The 6,000-nt window shown below is 43.9% G+C and overlaps 1 pseudogene across 1 annotated transcript in view; it reads left to right on the plus strand.

Moving 5' to 3' along the window:
* The window catches only part of LOC306925037 (single-strand DNA endonuclease ASTE1-like), a 29,461-nt pseudogene extending 23,846 nt beyond the window's left edge, over positions 1 to 5,615 (plus strand). The window contains exons 5-6 of the transcript in view: positions 1,235 to 1,325; positions 5,432 to 5,615. The product of the transcript in view is annotated as a single-strand DNA endonuclease ASTE1-like (transcript). The remainder of the gene's footprint in view (positions 1 to 1,234; positions 1,326 to 5,431) is intronic.
* Positions 5,616 to 6,000: the final 385 nt, after the last annotated feature.

The following is a 6,000-nucleotide window of genomic DNA, read 5'->3' on the forward strand; positions in this document are numbered from 1 at the left end:
CCACCCTCGAGAGGGAAGAAAATGCAGGCCCTTGAGCCTACCAATGTGGTGTTGTGGAGCTCCTCCTTTCCCCAAATGGCCAATCCCAATAAATGCAAAAGTAGCCTAGTGTGAATACTTCCACAGGCTAATTACTAAAGGATAAACTATCAGTCTTCTCCAAAATCTGTCAGTCTTTGTCAACTCAGCAGGTGTTGACAACGCATTGTAAACAGAAACAGAAGCCGTGTGTCACACCAAAAGTGGTGACCTATAGAATCGTGTACATAGAAGCATCACGCAATCGTCAGCCCTACACAGCTGTCATTAATTAATGGTCTTGACTTGATTGCCTATGCGTTCAAGTTATATAGGGTGAAAACCGTGAAATGCACAGGCTCATCTTACATCGCTGCTGGCTGCCAGTGCAGGCAACATGCACATTTCTTTCCAAGAAAGTTTCAGGGCACACTACTTTGCTCACTTTTCTGCTGGTAAATGTGAGAAAAAATGTAAGGACTGGAAAGCTGTGCCTTTCTCTATCTCTCTCCCTTTCTCTGTCCCTCCCTCGCTCGCTGGGGTGAAGACGTGTGCGCGCTCTCTCTCTCTCGCTCTCTTCTCTCTCCTCCCTCTCTGGGGTGTGTGGGGGGGGGGGGGGGGGGGGGTTTAGTTGCGCTGCCTTCGACAGTGCTATACTTCTCCAGCAGCGGTGCAGAACCGAGAGAGTGACACATTCTTTTGGATGGGTATGTGTGTGTGTGGCTCACGTGGTGGGCTTTGAGCAAATGGGAGAGGGAATGTAGTGTTGCCAGGTCCGCGTATTGTAAGCGAGTGGTAGTGTGTGTAAGTAGCGTGTTGAATGGCATTTTTTCTGTGACGTTGCATTGTGACGTTGCATTGACGTTGCATTGTTTTCATAGACGTGGCAACAAATTAGGCGGGGGTGTCGGTGCTTGTGGCGTGTTTGTGTTTATTATTGATATTGATATTGTTTGCGAGTGTGGACGGGAGCCGGCTTTAGTGGCAGTGCAATGACAATTTTTACGCGGGTGGTGTTGAGTGTGGGCGTGCGGCGCGACATGAGGAGATAGCCGTGGATCGACGCGGAGGGTAAGTGTGTGACGTGTTAGTGTGTTGTTGCAGTGTGTGTTGCTCCTGCTTCGGCTCCCAGCGTGTCGGCACCCAGCGTGTCAGTGACGTAGTAGCTGGTGACTTTGGGTATTGTGTTGCGCACATGTTTTCACTTGTATAATAGATGCCTACAACGAATGGCAGATCTGCTTTAAAGACAGCATTCACCTCAACCAGCTGCTATGTTTTCCTCTACAAGAGCCTCAAATTGCATGGTAAGGCATCTTTACAGGACTATCCGACTATACCCAGGGGGCAAACCACCCTTTTTTTAGGAAACCTGCATTTGTCATAACATACAAAGTTGTCCACCAGAAATAATATCTATGACCCCATAGGATCACAACCTATATGGACAACTCGGTTAATTTTGTTGCGAAAGTCCAAAATGGCCGCCCCCAATATTAGCCCCTATTAGTTATAATGGGGGGTGAATAGGGCAAAAACTTAAACTGAGAGATATTTCCACGAAACTTCTCAGGTTGATCAATGATATGAATACGAACATTTTTAGTATTGCAAGTTTCCATGAAATCCAATATGGCCGCCACAATATGGCCGCCACATTATTAGCACCAAAAAAATAGGTGTTGGCTCTAACTTCTGAACCAGATTAGCTAGAAATGCAAACTTTGTGTCTATTTCATGGTTTCTGATCTTGAGAGACTCAATGGAATACCTATTTTCATTTTTGGGTGTGTCTGGACCCTTATTGTGCATATTTACAAGATGGTGGCTACCCAAAATAGTGATTTACCATGATTTCTACCATGATTGTTGACTGTTTTGGCAAACACAAGCAATATTAAATCCATTGGCTAAGATTCATGGCACAGAAGGAACATATTTTTTCTTGAGCTTGCATATTGTCAAAATGGCTGCAAACATGAAAAAGAAAAGACATTACATTTCCTGTCAGATCCTATTACCCAGGGGGGCAAACCACTCCTTTTTTGGATACCTGCATTTGCCATAACATCAAAGGTTGTTCACCAGAAATATCTATGACCCAATAGAATCACAACCTATGTGGACACACCGGTCAATTTCTTTGCTGGAAATCCAATCTGGCCACCACCATATTAGCCCCCATTATCCTATAATGCGGGTGAATAGGGCAACATTTTTAACTGAGGGATATTTCCACAAAACTTCACAGGTTGATCAATGATATGTATTGGAAGTTTCCATGATATCCAATATGGCCACCACAATACTAGCACCCAGAAAATAGGTTTAGCTCTAAATTCTGAACCAGATGAGCTAGAAATACAAACTCATGGTTTCTAACCACGAAAGATATTATTGTTCTGGGGTGTTTCTTTGCAGAAAGACATCCCTATGGCTGTATTTTGGTTTTGTTCTACTGTTTGTTGGCATTTCCTCTGTTTATGTTGACAATCATCCCTGGCAGGGACGTGCATCGCCAAGCCAGACATCCCTTCCTTCACTGAGTCTGGATGGTCTCTCAGTGACGGGAATGCAGTCCTCTGTCCATCTACAGAGCCAGCCTGGCCTACTGTATGTCAATGAACAAGACAATATCATGTAGCTGTATCAAAGGCTGCCAGAAAATCTGTTCATGTGCCAGGGACTGGAGACAAGATGCAGCAGGAGCTTCAGTCCATTCCTGACTGGGAATGTCTCAGATGCATGCATCATTCTGTGTTCTCTTTATGGGCCCAAAACCACTGGCTCAACTCCAGTCCGCTCCTCTGACAAGTGTCCTGCTCACTGACAAGAGTGACATCCTAGCACACTGGGAAGAGCACTTCAGTGAGGTCTTAAACAGAGAGTCCTCAATTTCCGAAGAGGATATTGCCACGATACCCCAGCTGCCAATCAAAGCTGATCTGGCTGACCCCCCCCCAGTGCAGAGACAGTGAAAGCACTTCTGGAAAGGCACCAGGAGGTGATGGGTTGCCCGCAGACATCTACAAGAATGGAAGCATGGCACCTGTACCAGGTAATCTGGAAGAGGGGGAAGTCCCTCAAGACTTCAAGGACGCATCCATAGTGCATGTTTACAAGAGGAAAGGGGACAGGACATAATGTGATAACCATCAACATCACAGGAAAGATCTTAGCAAGAATCATCCTCAACCGGCTAATCAGCCATGCTGAGAATGTTGTCCCTGGATCCCAATGTGGTTTCCATGGAGGCAGAGGTACCTGTAACATGATCTTTTCCATTTGCCAGCTGCAAGAAAGGTGCAGAGAGCAGAAGGGTCTCTATGTTTGTCGACCTCACCGTGGCCTTTCACACAGTCAATCGTGAGGGCCTGTGGCAGATCCCTGGCAAGTTTGGCTGTCCAGGGACATTGATCTCTCATCGCGTCCTTTCATGACAGGATGCCAGCCAGAGTCCAAGATAATGGTGATGCATCCCCAGTCAGGAATTGAGTGAAGCTCCTGCTGCATCTTCTCTCCAGTCCCTGGCACATGAACAGATTTTCTGGCATAGGCCAGGCTGGCTCTAGATGGACAGGGGACCATCACTGAGAGACCATCCATACTCAGTGAAGGGATGTCCGGCTTGGCGATGCACATGGGGGATTGTCAACATAAACAGAGGAAATGCCAACAGAAACTGTAGAACAAAACCAAAATACAGCCAGAGGGATGTCTTTCTGCAAAGAAACACCCCAGAACAATAAAACTTAATAGAGGGAAATTATGGCTAAAATATTTATATATCTCTCGTGGTTAGAAACCATGAGTTTGTATTTATAGCTCATCTGGTTCAGAATTTAGAGACAAACCTATTTTCTGGGTGCTAGTATTGTGGTGGCCATATTGGATATCATGGAAACATCCAATACAAACCATTATGGTATTCAAATTCATATCATTGATCAACCTGTGAAGTTTTGTGGAAATATCCCTCAGTTAAAAATGTTGCCCTATTCACCCGCATTATAGGCTAATGGGGGCTAATATTGTGGTGGCCATATTTGATTTCCAGCAAAGAAATTGACCGGTGTGTCCATATAGGTTGTGATTCTATTGGGTCATAGATATTTCTGGTGGACAACCTTTGATGTTATGGCAAATGCAGGTATCCAAAAAAGGAGTGGTTTGCCCCCCTGGGTAATAGGATCTGACAGGAAATGTAATGTCTCTTTTCATTTTCATGTTTGCAGCCATTTTGACAATATGCAAGCTCAAGAAAATATGTTCCTTCTGTGCCATGAATCTTAGCCAATGGATTAATATTGCTTGTGTTTGCCAAAACAGTCAACAATCATGGTAGAAATCATGGTAAAGCACTATTTCGGGTAGCCACCATCTTGTAAATATGCACAATAAGGGTCCAGACACACCCAATAATAGAAATAGGTATTTAATTGAGTCTCTCATGGTCAGAAACCATGAAATAGACACCAAGTTTGCATTTCTAGCTCATCTGGTTCAGAGGTTGGAGCCAAAACCTATTTTCTTGGTGCTAATATTGTGGCGGCCATATTGTGGCGGCCATATTGGATTTCATGGAAACTTGCAATACAAAAAATGTTCGTATTCATATCATAGATCAACCTGAGAAGTTTCGTGGAAATATCTCTCAGTTTAAAAATTTGCCCTATTCACCCCCCATTATAACTAATAGGGGCTAATATTGGGGGCGGCCATATTGGACTTTCGCAACAAAATTGACCGAGTTGTCCATATAGGTTGTGATCCTATGGGGTCATATATATTATTTCTGGTGGACAACTTTGTATGTTATGACAAATGCAGGTCAACCCCCTTTGCCCCCTGGGTACTATGTTACACTGTACAATTAAATGAACACTGAGGATTTTATTGTGTTAACTGTATCAACCAATGGGCCTTGTCAATAAAGTTTGAGAAGCTCCCAGATTGAGGTCATGCCGTTTCATTCCTTTCCTTAATGGTGTAGATTGTAGAATGAGAGCAGCCGTAAAATAAGCTTCAAGTTACAAGCAACCTATAATAAGAGTAGAGCCTAGAGCTGCATGATATTGACAAATATATGATATTCTGGGATTTTATTTGGATGCCTTATTCTGTAGCATTTTAAAAAAATCACATCTGTGTGAAGTGAGGGGCGTCAATTTCAATTTCAATATGTACTTTGCTCAGCCAATCAAATCATCGCTATGGGGTGATCAGCCAATCACAAGCCAATGTTTGTGTTCACACCTGGAAAGCTGGGAATAGGAGGGGCTAGCACCCCTAAAAAAAATAAAAGGTTGTCAAGAGATATTCAAACAAACATGGTGATAAACCTAATCTATTTTTTCTTGTTTTGCTGATGCTCTGAATGATGTGTCTACCTTTCATTTCTGGTGCTGGCCAGGTTGTACAAGGGAACACTGGTCCACTTCCTGGTGCATAGGCTGAGAAAGGGGATGGACCCTGAGCTGCTTTTGCAGAAGGAGACCAGCAGGCAACTCTACAAGGACTTGCTTACTGCTGTGCTCCAGCCTCAAGATGAGACCAGGAGGAGAGGGGCAGCTCCAAAGTGGCACCAGCCAAAATAGCTAGGCGGGAAATTGATGTGATAGTTCAGTTGGTGATGAAAGCATGAAATTCGGCACAGGTGACCTTTATATGACCCTAATTGATAATCAACCTCGGGCCACGCAGAATTCCACCATTTTTTAAGATGGCCGCCAGTTTGCAATTGGACCTATACGTTTTGGACTATCACTTTGCTAGGGCTGTAAATCTTTGATTTCACCATCATTTTGATATAAAAGAAGATCAAAATAACTTTAGGTTTCAATATGGTGGCATGTTTTCCAATATGGCTGCCAATAAACTGCATAAATGTACATCTGCTCATGGTTAATGCACAGTTGGTGATAGAAACATGACATTTGGCACAGATCACCTTCATGACACCCTAATTGGTAATCAACCTCG

Source organism: Electrona antarctica (genome assembly GCF_951216825.1).
Source record: "Electrona antarctica genome assembly, chromosome: 6".
Lineage (NCBI taxonomy): Eukaryota > Metazoa > Chordata > Actinopteri > Myctophiformes > Myctophidae > Electrona > Electrona antarctica.